At 45.2% G+C, this 17,892-nt stretch overlaps 1 protein-coding gene and 1 non-coding gene across 2 annotated transcripts in view; one reads left to right on the top strand and one right to left on the bottom strand.

Moving 5' to 3' along the window:
• Positions 1-13,566, bottom strand: part of LOC135912903 (diacylglycerol lipase-beta-like) — a 70,557-nt gene extending 56,991 nt beyond the window's left edge. Inside the window, exon 1 of the mRNA XM_070523786.1 lies at positions 13,188-13,566. The gene's annotated coding sequence lies outside the window, so the exon portion shown is untranslated. The remainder of the gene's footprint in view (positions 1-13,187) is intronic.
• Positions 13,567-17,538: 3,972 nt separating this feature from the next.
• On the top strand, positions 17,539-17,641 carry LOC135912956 (U6 spliceosomal RNA). The gene has a single exon (XR_010567835.1). It is a non-coding gene; the product is annotated as a U6 spliceosomal RNA (small nuclear RNA).
• Positions 17,642-17,892: the final 251 nt, after the last annotated feature.

The raw sequence follows: 17,892 nt of genomic DNA, 5'->3' as shown, positions 1-17,892 counted from the left end.
TTGGACGTGGCAAAAGGTACCCCGGACCAGCGGAAACAACGCTGTCTGCTATCTTCCACTGTGAAAATGAGAAGATAACGATACAGAGAAAGCAATAAGAGCTAAAGACGCGGAGTAAGATGATGCAACTTCCCTGTATACTGAATGAAGCTAAACAATAAAGGGGCTCTAAAATAAGAGGAGGAGAAAAGGAAACAAAAGAAAGAAAAAAAAACAAAAGCAAGCACACTCACGAACCTAACGCAGCGTGCGGTAACCTTTCCGCAAAAAATAAAAAAAACGCATGGTTTCCCAAATGCTCTGTCTCTATCTCGCACCTGTTCTTTCGGCGCACTCGGGCCTCCTTCCGACGCTCGTGTGCAAACGTTTCTTATCGCGCACTGAGAACCGTAAAAATTCTGCGTCGACGATCGATAATTCGCTCGTGGACCAATGTCCTTGGACCTGATTTCGCTAACGCAGGGTGCTTATATAGTTCGAACACCAAACTAGCGCAGCGGCGTTAACCGCGGCGGTCATAACCCGAAGGGAGCGGAATGCAAAAAAAAGTAAAAATAAACAGCGCACGGGTGCTTATATTTAGATGCATGGTAATGAACACCGGGTGGCCGAAATTATCCCCGAGTCGCACACTACGGCCTCTGTCGTAACCCTTGAGCTGATTTGTGACGTTAAGTTCCATAATTTCAGTTCACAACGAACTAGGCCTTTCTTTTTTTGCTTCCGAGAACTGTTAAATATATACAGACATGATTTTTTACCTATTGTATTTTTACCGCGGGGTGCACAGATGAGCGAGATTTTTGCAGGAGTCCGAATGCAACGCATATTTGCGTTAAAGGAAAGAAAAAAATCTAAACACCCGTATGGGTGCAGTCGTGTACATGCATCATCTGCAGTTGCTAACTGCGTTGTACTGGTGCCTGTTATCACAGGGTCGCAGGTTCGAGTCACTGCAACGACGACTGCATTTCTACGCGATGGTGGTTTTCAAAAAGAAAACAAAACGAAAGAGATAAACCACTCGCGCTATTATATTTAGTTCGCGCTTTATTAGGAAAATGTACGGCTGGTGAAAATTAGTCCCAAAAGAAACTTCTACTGTACGCCTTCGTTCTACATATATATCCCACGTTTCAGCCGCTTTGACGAAACACCTTGCCAGTTGGAACTGTTGTTCTCACTATACACTGTGGGTGTTTGATGAAACGCGAACAAGAAGGTTCAGAGGGGCACGCGAAAACTCCCAGGTGGTTGGCTGATGTATATTTCGCCATTGCGGTGCATTTTTTTTTATCCGCTCACAAAAAAAAAAAAAGATGTAGGCGCCTTGTCGATCGCTCTTATTTAACACGTCAACGTACATCGCCTAAACGCCAAGTACGATATTTAAGCAGCGTATGCATTATCGGGCAAGTCGGCGCATAAGCGGGAGGGTGGGGGGGGGGGGGGGGAGAAGAGAATCTGAGCGCGATATACACCGGAAAATAATTTACACCCTTGAAAGTGGAGAAAGGTGTAAATCGGTTTACAACTCCCCCTTAACACCCTTCTTTGAGTGTAAGGGTGTGACTTAGAGATCGATATACACCCTTATTCACTTTCCACAGCTTTGAGGCACCGTTCTCTCTCTTTATATATATATATATATATATATATATATATATATATATATATATATATATATATATATATATATATATATATAGTGTCATGGGTATAAAACTGTTTACACGGTGTATTTACAAGGCGTATATGAAACAGCAGCCGAGAATCCCGAGAGGCTGTTGCCACTTCGTCGTCTTCACCGTCGATGACCTTGTCCTGTTTTTCCCACCTATTGTGTTTTTACCTCGGCGTGCACAGATGAGCTAGATTTTCGCAGGAGACCGAATGCAACGCATATTTGTGTTAAAGGAAAGGGGAAAAATACATCCGTATGGGTATTACAGCGTATGGGTGTATATATATATATATATATATATATATATATATATATATATATATATATATATATATATATATATATATATATATATATATATATATATATATATATATATATATATGTATATATAGTCATATCATAAGAAGCCAACAAACACTGACACCAAGGACAACATAGGGGAAATTACTTGTGCTTAATAAATGAAATAAAGAAACGATAAATTAATGGAAATTAAAGTGGGTGAGAAAACAACTTGCCGCAGGTGGGAACAGAACCCACAGCCTTCGCATCTCGCCTGCGATGAGAAGGCTGTGGGTTCGGTTCCCACCTGCGGCAAGTTGTTTTTTAATCCATTTTAATTTCCATTAATTTATTGTTTCTTCATTTCATTTATTAAGCACAATTAAGTAATTTCCCCTATGTTGTCCTTGGTGTCAGTGTTTGTTGGCTTCTTATGATATGGCTAATAAATATGGGGCCCCTCGGTTAACCCCCTTTCTTCTAGTTATATATATAAGGTACAAAGCTGTATTTCCTCAGCGTTGTGCTCGAGCTATTTCGCGCTTGGAATATATATAGCTTTGTACCAAAAAGCGGAAGGGACAGAGCTGTCCCTTCACAGCTTTGCCCAGTCTATTTCGCGCTCCGCTTACGTCAGGTGAAGTCTTTTCTTTTTCAGCTCTTTTGATTTTAAATTTGCCGTTAAGCTTTTTTCTTTCGTTGTCGTTGTTGTTTTAGGATCACAATCCGGATGTGTTTCCCGCATGCCGTCACACGGTCGCCCAGTTCGCAGCACGCGGGCACAAGTAGCCAACCGCAAGCGCGTACACAGTGCACATACATCCGGCGCTGAATTTCAATGTGGAAATTTCCCCGACGTTCTAACCGCTTGCCGACGCCTTTGTTCAGCGCCCGCGAAGTGTAAACAAGTCCTTTCTCTTAATTCTTCTTCGCCCGGGCGCTTACGCCGGTTTCTCGTTTCCAGCGTCTCTTTCTTGTTCGCAGGTTAGCCGCGCGTATAAGATTTCCCAAATTAAAGCGTATACACGCATCAGACCCGCGCAACTTGTCCCTGGCAGCGCAGCGCCCTCTCGCGTGCGCGTCGACACACGATCGTGATGCGCCTCTCGTTATTTTCCCCCCGCCGTCGTCTCGGGACCGCCGACAATAGAGAGTTTTAGATTGCACTGTAAGATAATTTACACCCCAAAAAGTGAAAAATGGTGTAAATGTGTCTTAACTCACACTCTTAGGGTGTCCGTCCTAAGGGTGTGAGTTATAGACACATTTACACCCTTTTTTCACTTTTTAGGGTGTAAATTATCTTACAGCGTAGGGGACGCAAGCGGGCTTCGGTACGCAAGAACTAGGGGCCACGCGGTACTGCGCGTGCGCAGACCGGTACGTCTGGGTCTGCGCATGCGCAGTGCCGCGGCCCCTAGTTCTTGCGTACCGAAGCCGCTTGCGTGCCCTAACCTAAACCTCTCTAATGACGCCTGCCGCACTCCACCGTGGGTCAAGGACGATCTTCGCAGAAAATGAAGGTGCAACCGCCGCCATATAGATAGGAGCCTATGGACTGTTACGCAGGTACTTCGGTATACCCGTCACCGGGATCCGTTAATGTGACCGCACACGGATCGTTGCGGTCTGCAAGCCAGGGATCGAGGTCTACGGATATGTGCATGACGAGGCGCAGAGGCGCACCGTGAGGACGGACGTTGCGTGATCTGCACGTTCAAGGTGGTGTCGCGACGTGATACGAGTCACGTGTCACGTGACACGTAACGTGACGTGACGTCCTCGCCGGACCTGCAATAAATGTTTCTTCACTCACTCATTCACGTGACACGTGAAGCGAGCTTTCATACGTGGATTACTGTGGAAACTTTCACATGCGAACTAGATATGGTCATTGAGGTGTCTGTCTAACGTTTAAGTAGAGAGGCTGCGCATCGGAGACCGAGAGACGTAGGAACTTAAAAAAAAAAAGAATCGCGAGTCATTGCACTCTGTGAAGGTGGATGACCATGCGAAGGTGTTTAGCATACGGCACAGAGATGCCACAGAATTTTGAACGAAGGTATGAACATATTTTTGGTCTTGGTCGCTGTTCATGATGACGATAGGTATACGCGCAAGCATTCTCCTATCATCTCTGTTATTAAAATGCCTAAGCACTTCTATGTTTCTACCCAACGAGAAATTTGTCCGTCACGCAAGAAAATGAATGGCTCATACCTCGACAAATAATTTTAAAAAATTAACGCGGCCTTCTCATTACGACGATAGAAGAGAAGCAAAATTATATGCTGATATGATGAGCGGCAACGGAGCTATACCTGTAGAAGAGGACGACGACGTTCGTGCCATTACTGATGATAATAGTTTTTGCTCACGCAGATTTGTTGACGGACACGAAAAAATGCACGGAACCCTAGCTATAAGCAGCTTCGCTTTAAAGAAAGTGGGTTCCTGAAGTAGATGACGTCTACGTTTGCTTTACCTTATTCTGCTTGCCGCAACATATGTGTATAATGACACGTAATAGTTCATATTGATACGGGATAGTATTTCCTATGACGAAGAGCCGAGCAGGAATAAGACGACGACGACGATTGGAAGCTATAGCGCGGGCTGTTGCCTCTTGGCCAAGTGCGGCGTATTGCCTTGTAAATATACTTGTAAATAGCTTTTCGTCGGTGTCTTCCTACGTAACAATATTGTGAAAGACCAGCGCTTAGACGAAATACATTGAGAACAACGATACTCACATATTGCGCCAGTCATATACCAACCGTAGGAGCCAAGTAATGCTATGTTCAGACTACGTTCGTAAGGCGCCGATTTTTCGTAACATACGTAAGCGGAAGCGCAACAAGCGTATGCGTCTAGTTCAGACTGCGAACGTAAAGGTACCAACGTGCGCAATTCTCGCAAAAATCGTGGGTGAGAGTGTTGAAGGGTCGGCAACATTTACGACTGTTATGTTACGACCGTTGCGACACAGCCAATGACCGATAAGCTTTCGGCTTTCAACAACCGGTGACGACACTTCCGTCCTCCCGTCTGCAGATAGCTCCGGGCGCGGGAAGTGCCATTCCGCCATTCCGTGCGCACGATTGGCTGTGTTCGTGAAAATTTTTGCAGTGCGCCTTGCGAAAATCGCGCTACCATACTCCCCTTGAAAAAGCGCCTTGCGAGACTGTTTTCAGTTCATCTGGTTTATCCGCCGAGGAAATCGATGGCCGCAGATGCGTGCTCCGAACTTCGATGAGTGGTCTCATTAGGTTTTCAAGGAAGCGGAACTGCTGGGGCGACATGCGCATGATGTTATGAAACATCGCAGCGTCACCAACTCGGAGCTTGGCGAAAAGGTTGTGAAAATTGCCGTCCGCGGCCCTGTCGAGAAATACTTGCCGCACCCAAACCCTTCTGCGTCGCCTTCGTCGTCTTTGGGCGATTGAATACATGACTATAAGTTTGTTTTGAGCGTGAATTTCTTCGATCTCGGCCAGCGCTCGCATGTTGGCAGGAGCCATATTGGACCGCTGGTGACGTCCATTCTGCAGCTCCAAATTTGATTGGCCTGTTGTAAAAGCCGTAATTTAAGCAGCAGTAAATGTGAACAAAGGTGCCGGCTTAACTGCCGTAACGTTTTTTACAGCCGTTACGTTCGATACGCCAAAAGAGCTGTTACGCGCGTTACGACCGTAGTGTGAACATAGCATTAGCCTAACACTTCTAGCGGATCGAGGCTTGGTTATAGGCAGAAGGAATATGCGATAACAAAAGCCGTACACATGGCAACATCACTTTAATATTTCGGAAAAAAAAAAAACCTCTGCGACGTCATAAATTTTCATCAATCTCTCGCGCTTTAATTTTTTTTTTTCACTATAAAAACGTTACCCTGCATGCGTTCAAATTGAGATCTTTGAAAAGCCAAGAGGTCGGGCCTTAACGATACTGCGTTCCAGCCTGCCACTGAGCGTCGGGGTAAGGGGAAGGGCAAAAATAGCAGATGGAGAAAAGGGCAATGACTGCGTCCAAAAGGGCACAACGGCTAAGCCTGGCAACTTTTGAAGGTAATTGCTGTCTACGACAGCGACGGATGGGACCATTGTCCTTCAGGATCTTCGCCTCTGAATATGCTTTAGTGTCCGTCCTGCAGAAGTGAACAGAGGCGCTGAATGTCATAATGAGGACAGAGTCAAAACAGGTGGCGAATGTGTCCCGGCCGCAGATGCTGGAGCAGACGGACGTCTGGACAGACGCGCGTTTTTGCATAGACCATTGCAAGAGTAAGCGTTCGCAAACGTCACTCCCTCCCTCCCCCCTCTCTCTATCTCTCTGTCTCTCTCTAGCTCTCTCCATATGGCTCTAGTACAACGCGGACAGAAGACGGTGAGACGTTCTTCAAGAACAGCAGGACAACCTGTTCAAAAACAAAGAGGACAGAGACCCGTCTTCGTCCTCGCCGAATATCACTGACCCACTAGGCGAAGTCCGTTAATGTCCTTATCGTCGTTGTCGTCTACATAGAATGCACGCGTCAATATATATACTATTTTTTTTTTTCAGATGTAATCTTTGAGAGCGAGATTTAATGAATCCTGGAGAGGATTTCGAGTCTGGCGGCATGCCCATAGAATGCTACTGAAGATGGATAGGGTGAAAAATGAAACGATGTGCACTATTCACAACAAAGATGCACAGCATACACAAGAGCACAACGCTCAACACTCGACTGAAGTTTCTCGTTGAGAAGAGTGCCTCAAAAAGAACACAAAGGTGCCTTCGCTGCTAGAGATGCACACAGGCAGCGCGAGTTCATGGGCCAAGCACGAGTTCAAGGGTTGACAGTTGGCGAATGGTGAGTTTCGAACATTAAGGCCGTTCTTTGTAGTATATATGCCGGCTGTTTCTGTGAAAACTTTAACCGATATTTTTTTTTTTTAATCACCTAAGGCTGATAGTTTCTTTCTAATCCTTGAGATGGATTGCTCAAGCAGGTGGACATTACTTTCCCGAGGAATCTAAATGCATATTCGACTAATTAACAAAACTCCCCAATTAACTTTCTTTAAATTAATCACTTTATTGCGGACATTGCAGTCTGTAGCCGGCGAGTTCGCTAGGCGTATTTACTTGGAACGAATTTTTCAGGATGACAAAAGTTTCGAGATATTCAGTCCAGAGGTTGGCGACGAAAATACATGAGAATTTTTTGTGCTTCAGTGCATAAAAGGACGTTCACAACCGGCTCGAAACATCGCCGGAATCATCTTAGGGACCCTGGACTGAGGGTTCCTCCCACACTGCTCTCGCCATTCAAATATTATAAATTAAAGATGTTTTACTCTCTCTCTCTCTCTCTCTCTCTCATAAAAGCGTAAGTGGAAGAACAGTGCATTTTTTCTTTAATTCTGAAAGTTTGACTGCGCGGATCCCGAAACCGGTGCCATCCTTACAGTATTTGCTACAAGTAGATATGCCTTGTAATCTCGCTGGCTACAATTCACGAATTGCAATATATACGAAAATCATTCTCTCAGAAGATAATTATAGCGAATCTTGTTAATTGGTTGATTATGGATTTCGATTTCTCGAGCCAGTAATGTTCACCTGTTCGAGTGGACCTGCTAAAGGACTATAATTGTGCTACCTGGCGCAGGTGATTTTGAAAAAAAGTTGCTTAAAGCATTCGCAGAAACACCTGGTATATGTAGCCTGCAAGCGCTGATTAGGTAGGCAACATCTGCCTGCCACTTTACACGCATTGCACAGTGGCGACCTTATCCGTTTGATTTTAAACAGGAAATATTTTGCGTTCGCCACGTTTCTGGACAAATGAACAGAGGGACATCAGAAGAACTTCAGTTTGGCCTAGTTGGTACTTACTGCAAATCATATTGACCGCAAAAAAGACGGGGACAGAGGATGACGGCACGAGTAGTGACCGCCCGTGCTGTTTATGTGTTTTCTTCCTCTGTCCCCATCTTTCTTGCGGTCAATATGATTTACAGAGGCACATCACTTGTTCAAGAAATCGAAACGAATAATTGGGTAAATCACCTTTCATTTTTGAATCAGCTGTTTAACCAACAACTTTATGGCTCATTTTGCAAATTACGAATTGAATGCAGCGTGTTTTGAAGACACATTCACTTGTGAAAAAAAAGTAATTTTGAGACGAGCACCGGTTTTGAGATAAGTGTTGTCAAACTGTTGTTCGATGCTCCTACTTTCCGAATTACAACTCCCACCCCCCCGCCCCCTCCATTCCTATATATTTTTTTTTTCTTGCAATATGCAGGACAAAAATAACTGCAACATCAATGCACTTTCGTGGCACACTTCGTGAACGTATATATTTCAAAACTGGAGTCATCCTCAGAATTCGATCCAAGTGGATACAAGCCTTGCGGCTACAATTCGTAAATTTCAATGCGTACTATACAACAAAAATGGTTAATGTTTCCTATCTTTCTCAAGTAGTGACCTGTGCATTTCGATTTCCTGCGCGAGAAATGCAAATGCATATTCGACTAATCCAGCTCAAGGAGTACAATGGTGTTGCGTACCACAGGCTATATGTTTCTTAACATTTATGACCGCTTAGAGCGAATGTATAGCGATCGCGTATTGCGAAACGCGTATTCAGACACGATGTATCGAATAGCTAACGACTTCAGAATCGTGCATACCGTATGCATCGCGAATGGCACCCCGAAAACTATGGCAGGAAGGCAAGCTGTGTCGCTTCATTAGCGAGCGTGAATTATCCCATTGTTTCGGGAGACGGCATCTCTGTTTCTCCACCACTTCTGACGGATGAGAACAATGAGGCGGTCGGCGCATATCATCATCATCACTCGAGGACGCGGTGCTTCAGACGCGAGGCGAACGCTAATTGTGACAACTCGAGACGGGAGACGCCCGCCGTGAGAGTAGCTATAATTCGTAACACGAAGTGAAACTTCAGCGAGCTATGCGGCACACGTGTAACGCTTTCGTGATTACGGGGTGCTCTCGTCTCTTCCTGACAGCCTGAGTGGGGGCGCTTGGTTGCAGTGAGGTCGACGGGGTGGTTTAACTGTCCCATAGGCGTTGAGCGGTGACGTCACTTTGTGACGACGCGGCAGAAAACCTCGGATAGCGCGTGCGTGCGTGCGCGTGTGCGTGCGTGCGTGTGTGTGTGTGTGTGTGTGTGTGTGTGTGTGTTTGTTTGTGTGTGTGCGCGCGCGCTATTCTGTCACAGCAAGTGGATTACCTGAAAGAAACGGAAGTGCGCGAGAAATCGCAGGGGCCGTTAGCTTGCCGATGATTGGCCAATTACTTTGCAACGATTTACTTCGCGCCACATGCCTCGATTGCGGAATTGAAGCTGAACAGGATTTAAGTCGCAACTATTTAATAGAGATTCAACTGTGCTATGCAGCATCCGTTTCGGGAAATAACGTGCTCCAAGCCTTAGCAGAAATGCACATGGCGTCCCAGTTAATGCATTAATCAGCACCGCATTCTTTTTTTTTCCAACGGTGCCAAATGAAATGCTAATTAACGGGAACGTAGATCCACCTCTTCCAGCAATCCGAACTGGTGTGACAATCTATTGCTGTATGCCACAGAAATCATTTCCAAGTCGATATATGTATTGCGAACTCGGCACCTCTGATTCACAAATTCCACGGCGTGTCCTCAAGTGATTCGTTAAAATGTTGCTTAGTGATAATTCGTTAATTAGCTGATTAATAATTTCCATTGCTGGTGGTTTACTAATAGACCGGCGGTCCATTAAAGTTACAGAATGGGTTCTGAGGGAAGGGAAGCGCCGTCGAGGACACCATAAAACTAAGTGGTGCGTTGAAATTAGGAAACTTGCAGGCACAAGGTGGCGTCAGCTGGCGCGAGACAGCGGTAATTGGAGGTCGCTGCCGGGGAGAGGTATTTGTGCTGCAATGGACGTGATGATGATGATGACCACCGCCTTCTCGGGTCATTCAGCCAAAGGAGGGGAATTGTGTTATCTCCAACACGCGAAATTTAAATCATTGTTGAGGAATTTACGCTTGATCTACGAGAAGGCAACAGAATCTTAACGTTACGGTGCAACAATTACGAAACAATTCGTAAGTTTATATCTTGCCTTCAGGCGCCATTTCAATCTGTCCATTGAAAACTTAGTTTCACCACATTCCTTTCTTTTTTTTTTTTTCGCATCTTAAGAATCATGAATGGCGCATACTGCTGCAGAACAAATTCATAATATTCGATTCTTGAGTGAGCTTTATGGTGCTTACAGAATGTGGAAATCATGCTAGGGCTACCTACAGGGACATCAGATATGAATGAGGCCATCAACTATTTCATGTCCAGCATACTTAGAACGCACCTACGCGGTCACTCGAAATATATGCTGGACGTCGAACGCTGCCAGAAACAACGGAAGAAAAGTGAACACGAAGCTGCATGATGATGCATATGACACAGGGAGCAGAAGCCCTGCCGTGTATCCATGGCAACACATTTTATTATATCTCTTTGCACGCATTATTCAAACTAGCAGCGCTGCAGGTCCGATCAGATCGCGTTTCGAGGTGTTTGTGGCACGTTATAGATGTCAGTATTTTCATCGGTGCTTTTGCTTTAAATGCTCTATGTCGGAGTGCAAAGTTGAACACAACACACGGTCTATATATATATATATATATATATATATATATATATATATATATATATATATATATAGCCGACACGTGTGGGCTCAGAGTGTGTTGTTGCCCCAAGGTTCCCCATTGTGACGTGACCGTATAGAAGTCCCTACTTTGACCTCACAAAATTTTTATTGAGACAGCCTGCTGAAAGTCTGTAGACGCTTTTCTGTGGAGTCTATAGAGTATATGTGCATAAAAGACCTGCGATCATAATGGGCATATATATATATATATATATATATAATTTGTCGAGTTACTCTCATATAGGGAACGAGACAAAAGCAAGACAAACAACACCGGGGGGTAAAAGTTAATCCGAAGATTAATCCATAGATCTTCAATAGACCACTCGCAGAAACTCTTTGCCTGATTTCATCGTGCTTACTTTATTCCTATATTTTTCCGACCGTACAAATTTTGCACGCAAATAGGAATGCATTCGTTTCTCATACATACGCAGTAACCACATACACATGCCATAAACACACAAAATAAAATGCAAATGACGTAGTGAACGAAAAATACATACGCAGTAACCACATACACATACCTTAATCACACACAATAAAATGCAAATGACGAAGTGAACGAAAAAGGGAGCGAAAAATGCCTCCATGCAGAGAGAACATGCTGGCGTGACGACATAGATTTCAATATTTCGTTAAAGCAATTTTTTCTTTTTTCGGCTCTCACGAAACACACCGCTAATCCGCGCGGCGGGCAGAAAGCAAGTGGCTTGCATGGAACAGTAAGATATAGCTGTTCGAACCGTAACGAAAATAAGTGTTCCATGGATTTTATAGTAAAAGTGTGCGATCGCTTCGCCCCTAAGCTGACCGCTGCGCCAGAAGTTCTTGCACAATCACCCTAATGTTTCACTTCGTCTGACGCAAGCACAGTCGCGCGATTCTGTTGTGAACCGGAAGGTTCTAGTTGCCGTTGGAGTTGCGCAACCGAGACCTTTACGATGGAACCACATTCGGCGTCTTTGCGCGTCCTTGACGCGTAACGTCGGGCTCCATTGTCAACCCATTAAGGCGAACGAAGATGAACGTTAGATCAGACGGGAGCCCATATGGGCGTGCTCCCATGTGGGTACGGGTACAATGCCCAAAGTGAATTGTAATGTCCATCTGACGCCTTCACCCAATGACAGGGGGCGCAAACTTGCATTGTAGCGTCTCATTGGTTGACCGGGTTTTTACCGTTTCACAACTGCGCAGGGGATGACGATGCAATCTCTAGCAGTGGGCTCGAGAATTAATTTTGATGTGTCCAGCTGAGGTGCGTTATTTAATCTGCACATGTTGTGAATCCGGGCTGCATATGTAGGGAGCATATTTTTTTTTTATTGCGATAAAGACTTGCCCTTAACGCATAATTCTTGATGCCTATATGTGTATTATATGTGTGCTGTGAGGCCTGTGTTGTGTATGAATTGAAGCAGTGTTTTGTGGAATCTGTTGTCATGTATCCAGCGGTCATAGCTGGTTGTCACACTGTAGCGGAGGCCGGCTTGCAGTAGGAGACGCGAGCGTTCCGATGTTAAACCAGTACATGTCCATATTAGGTGGTATGCATCTGCTTCCATCACAGGAACGGAGCAGTATGGACACGTAGCACCCAGTGGTAAATGCGATATTCACAAAAGACAAGTCACCTTGTTGAGCCACGTTTGCGATCAGGCTGAGGTTTCCCTCGCTAACCAACAGTTATTGGACTGGAATCGAGCCCGAATCAACCGTCAGGGTCTCTTAGCACTTGCATCTTCTGCAGGACAACACCTAAGCAGACGACTGGGAAAGATGGCTCACTTGAAGCAACACGGCGAACGTCGGTGAAATTGTCGGAAGCCGCTTGAACTGGCTTATAGCGCCATTCCATGGATTGTCTCAGGTAACACCGAAGCATGCACAAGTAATCCGTGCAAAGGCTTCAAGTACGCCATAGCATTGGTTCAGCATACATTCATGGAATGAACGCGCTTCCATAGATACCTATTATAGCGCAGCACAAACAATGAGTAACTTTAGTTAATCTGAGATTAGCTTTACAAGAAAGAAGGCTTGGTATAGTTCTATAGCTGTATAGGAAGTATTTAGACATTTGAGCTGGTCGAACGCTAGCACTAACTACCGCGGCCGATCCCCCCACCCACCCACCTATACTCTCTCGACCTTCTTTAATCTTTGTATTGGTTTCGTACGGGGCACTTTCGGTGGGATCGGGATCGAATTTCTCGATCGCAATCGGCTCGTTTCCGCAGGCTGAGGAAGTGAGCCGATCGCGATCGAGAAATTCGATCTGGATCGGGCTCGATCGCGATCGAAAGGGGCTGGCGTGACTCAGGTATAAATCCCAGTAATCTGTTATTACTAGATTGCTCGTATAGCGTGCATTTGGTGCTCGAAATATAATTGGTGCGCTAAACAAAACGTCGAGCAGGCGTCAAATTTGGACGGGACTGTAGAAAACGTTGCGCGATAGAAAGAAGAAAAATAAATGTGACGGACACTTACCGAATTTTTTTTTTTCTTCTATTGGAAGTCGCGTCCGAACTCGGCTCAGATGTGGAACAAAAGCTGAAAGCACACAGCCACGGATTCCCTTATATGTTGCCGTGACTTTCTCTATACCACGGTGAAGATGTCACAGTACAAACAATCGTCTGTTTGTCATGTCTCCAGAAGTTCACCTCCCAACAATGCACACGGGGTATCACGAACTCGGTAGTAGTAGGAAAAAAGATTACAACGCGCGCCTTCGTTCTTTCACGTACTTTCGCGAACAAGCAGACGATCACGGGAATGGCCAGAAAACAAAACCGCGAGGAACATTTTCACACATGCCACTCTTTAAAACAGCAAAACCGCACTCTTGTCGTCTGCCTTCTCTCGCCTGCAAGTTTAGCTCTCGGGGCAGACGAAGCAACCGGCCGCCTTATAATAGCAGACGACATCCGCGCTTTTCCCCTCTCTCACTGGTCCTCGGTGGTGGCGGGGCGCACGACCAATGAGAAGAGATCGTTGAGGCCTTTTGTGTTTCGAGCGTCGTCTGGCGTGGGCCGGCGCGTATTACGTATTTTTTTCCGTGGTTGCCACTTTCGTGACGCCTTCTTCGTAGTCGTAACCGGTTCTTAGATCCTCTGCGTCATGTTACACCAAGTCACCAGCATATCTACGTGGCTGTGTACCTTAAATGTGACCAGCAAGTGATGAGGCCCAGTTCCTCTGACTTTAGGGATCAGTTTGACATAACAATGTATAAAAGAAATGCTTTTTTTTCTCTTCTTTCCTTTTTTTTCTATCCTGGTAAACACTCAACGAAGCAAAAACGACGAAACAGGAAGAAAGAAAACTCATAGGTGCCTGTGATGTTAAGAACAGGCAATGCTTTCTTTCACCAAGGTTCTCGCAGAATTACTGGCGGCAAATGCCCCCATCTCCACAGTGAAAAGCAAAAAAAGGGGGGGGGGGGAAACGGAGTGGGAAGGGTGAAGTCGAAGGGAAGGCGTTGCGCCAACGTTTCACTGAAAGTAGGCAAAATTACTTTAATTAGAAGTCACCGAGGGTCCGTAATCTTCTATGTGTTTGCATTAATTGCGTAGCAGGGCCCGGCGTTGTTTTGATTCTCCGTCAAGAGTATGAGCACCTCCAAAAGTGTTCGCGGCAAGAGCGCCAACCAAAACAAGTTGTTCAGAAACAGAAGGCAATCTACAAACAACAGACAAGCCTTATATGACAACACTGCTTAGGAGTGCACGTGAACCCCCGGCCACATGAAAACTAAAATAAAGTTATGATAAATAAAACATTCATGCCTCTATAGACGATGTTCAAAACCCGAAGTCTGTGACGTGTTTCCGGCTCCTGCAATCGCTTCCACCGCATACAACAGGCAATCGCATAGCCTTTAAGATCCGTATTTTTAATCCAGAGTTTGTCGCACCTGAGACGTGAATTTGGACACCACCTGTTACGGCATGTATTGGCCTCGAGCTCCACCACTGGAAAAGCTGGCGCCACCGTCGGCGTGACGTGCTAGGAGGGATCACGTGGACATAGCGGCCGCGTCGGCTGCTTCGGGCGCGCCGAAGCGAGCTGAAAACGAGTTTAAATTCCCTCGTACGCTGCGGTTTTCATTTAGTGGCGAAATTTTCCCGCTTCGAGTGTCTCCTTTACAACGCTTGAAAGCACTACAATAGGTAGTGGCTGCCTTTGAAGGCGCGCGACATGGTAGGCTACTGCTCGGTGCCGCAGGGCCGGACGCACGTAACGGAGGCCGGTGTCAGCCTTATTCACACGTAGCCGCAGGACAAGAAGCTGTGTGAAGCTTGGCTCGCGAAACATAAAACCGGCAAACAGTCATCGGCTACAACTCGGGTATGCAGGAAGCACAGACGCGAGGAAGATTTCTGCTACGGCGCCCGGTCTGCGATGTTCTGAAAACGCGCACTGAGACGCACGCCCGAGTCCGCTGCCCGACTAATGTCACAACGGTTTGGTCTATGAACTTGTCGATGCTATAGATACTGGCAAGTTCAGTGGAGTGGAAAGGCAGCGGTAAGCAGCACATTTAAAGAAAGCATGGCATATGGTCATGTTTGTGTTATGAATTAATGCACTGGATTACAAAAAAGGAGCAGCGGGAAATTGCACGCTGAGAACGCCGATAAACATACAGTGCGACGCAACTCGAGAAATAGTATCGAAAGGTCAAAGAATTTTGAAGAAAAAAAAGATTGAATCGTCGCGACGGCACATCACAGTCCCCCCCGTAGGCGTCGAAGTCTCTACAATGAAATGATTTTTGAACAGCTCTGATAGCGCCCACGCAACAATGGTTGCTTGTATACTGTCAAATGCTCATATTCTGCGGCCTAAAGTTCATGGCACGGTGCGAAAACGCGCGCGCGGAGAAAGCGAAACAGTGCGTGGACAAGCATGCAGACGCGCAGTCGGTCGCTGCGAATCTGCGCGATCGCTGCATTGAGGCTTCATTCTATTACGCTCCATTTAGTTATACAAACACTGTAAGAACATATTTCACATAGTTTGCCTTCAGCGTTTACCTACCTTTCACGCAAGAAGCCGGTACGGGAGACTCCATCGCGGCGACCGCGCGCAGTGGCGTTCACTGTACGTATTCGGTAAAGAGATAGCGACTGTAAACGATTGTGTGCTTTCAGTTTGCCCAAGATTATTATTTAGACAGTAAGAAACTTCTCTCGTTTCGAAAGTACTTACAGAAATGTCCGGGAAAGCTCGCGCGTGGTGTGTTCAGTGAGCGCTGACAGCAAACCCTATGAGGAGCGCGCCACGTGATCCCTCATACTACGCCAGCGAGGCGCTTCCGATAGAGGGCGACTCCGTAACTCCTCGCCGCCAATATGTTTGGGTGCAAGAGATGAGAGAGAGGGGTGACAAATATAAGATAGAGTATCTTGTTATAACGTTGTCGTTGTTATTATTATTATTTGTGTTGATCAATTGCTAGCAATTGTTAAAAAAACTGCACTCATCGAACATTCCACACAAATAAATGCATAACCACTCCGAACATGTAGTACCACTTTATTCAAACGCAGGCTGTCTTTTCTTTCGGCAAGTACGAAACCATTTTGACCCTTTATATGAGTTGGGATTGATTTTTGTCTCCGTTCATTTTCCTAATATTCCTGTGATTTTTCATTATTCCTTTAACCCGAATTCAATGCTTCCTATATGAAGCTTCAACTTCTCCTATTAGAGCACCGGCTTAATTATTTATCTTTTCATAACACTTCTTACGTTCTCCTGCGCTCTAGGTAAAAGTGCCCCGTTTGGTATTTGCAAAAGTGCGACCCACTTGGCTTCTTAATACCTTACCTATCTTAATAGCCAACAGTCACTCTGGACTGAGCTGAACAAGTTGAATGCGCTTCGTCCGGCTAATCCTGAACGTCGAAGTACGGTATCTTCAGCGTATTTTGTCACACTACGAGTTTAAATTTGACGCCTTAATTTTACACGTTCTATTTACTTTCTACATCAAGTGTACTAGAATATCTTTGCCCGATCGCTTTGTGGTGGGCTTGGCATCTTGAGTGACTTCTTTTTACAATTTTCGCGTGCTTCTACTCATTTCACTCTTGCTCATTTTTAAACATCAGTTGCCTCAGAAATATCTTAACCGATCTTGAAGGCCATGCTTCTGTCGCAAGGGAGGGTACCAAATTAATACGTCATGGCCGTCATGACATCATTCACACTTTTATTGTTTTAGTCGCAATTCCACACTTTTCTTTTAACTTTCTTCTCTTATTTTTAAATTCTTTTTCTGTCTCTACAATTTAGCAGTGTGGTTGTGAGCCAATTGTGGTAGGGTTTGGAAGTCGGTCCCACGGAGCAAGCTATCTTCTGTGCTACTCAAATAACAAGTATACCGTTGTTGACATCTGCCAGCACCGGTTGTTGCTGTTGGACAGGTGCGTCATCTATGCACTCACAGACAATTTCAGTTAAACACAATATATCCTCCGAGAGGGCCGTTTGAATTTTACGCCTATCTTAGAGTCTATAGAATGTCAGCGTTCGCAATGCCATCTATCAAGGAGTACACAAAATGCTTAAGCAACTGCTTTGACTCCGAGACTTGTAGCTGCCTTTTCTATCAGGCTTTATTCGAATTATCATGTACAGTAAACTTTTTATCACTAATTTTGCTTAACAGTACTGTGCGTACTATAGAGTTCATTTATAAAATTTATAATACAACCAATTTTACTAAGTATTAAAGAAGATATGTTGCAATATTCGCACCAAGTCACCGGGTATACTACAGGGTAGTGAAAACTGTGGCTATATATACGTTGTCCAACGGATGAGTAGTGTACTTCCAAAGTACATATACTAAAATTGGAACGATACAGAGAAGATTAGCATGGCCCCTGCGCAAGGATGACACGCAAAATCGTGAAGCGTTCCACATTTTTTTCTTAAAATTTGCTTTTTTCTTTTATTTTCTGTTTGTAATGGCCCCTCTCCGGCATATTCAAACCACTTTTGCTCATCTTTTGTGCAGCGATTTTTGTTGTAGAAACTTTGGCATCCGTTCTCTCTGCATTCGGACGTCATCGGTGATGCTGCACTTATATACGAGCCGAAAGCAAGCGGGAAAATTACGTGTTACGTGCAATGACGTATAGTTTATTTGTGAACCCTTGGCCAGCGTGACCTAAAAATT

Source organism: Dermacentor albipictus, chromosome 8 (assembly GCF_038994185.2).
Source record: "Dermacentor albipictus isolate Rhodes 1998 colony chromosome 8, USDA_Dalb.pri_finalv2, whole genome shotgun sequence".
In the NCBI taxonomy this organism is placed as follows: Eukaryota; Metazoa; Arthropoda; class Arachnida; order Ixodida; family Ixodidae; genus Dermacentor; species Dermacentor albipictus.
Note: the sequence above shows the minus strand (reverse complement) of the source record. Positions and strands in the feature narration are given on the sequence as shown.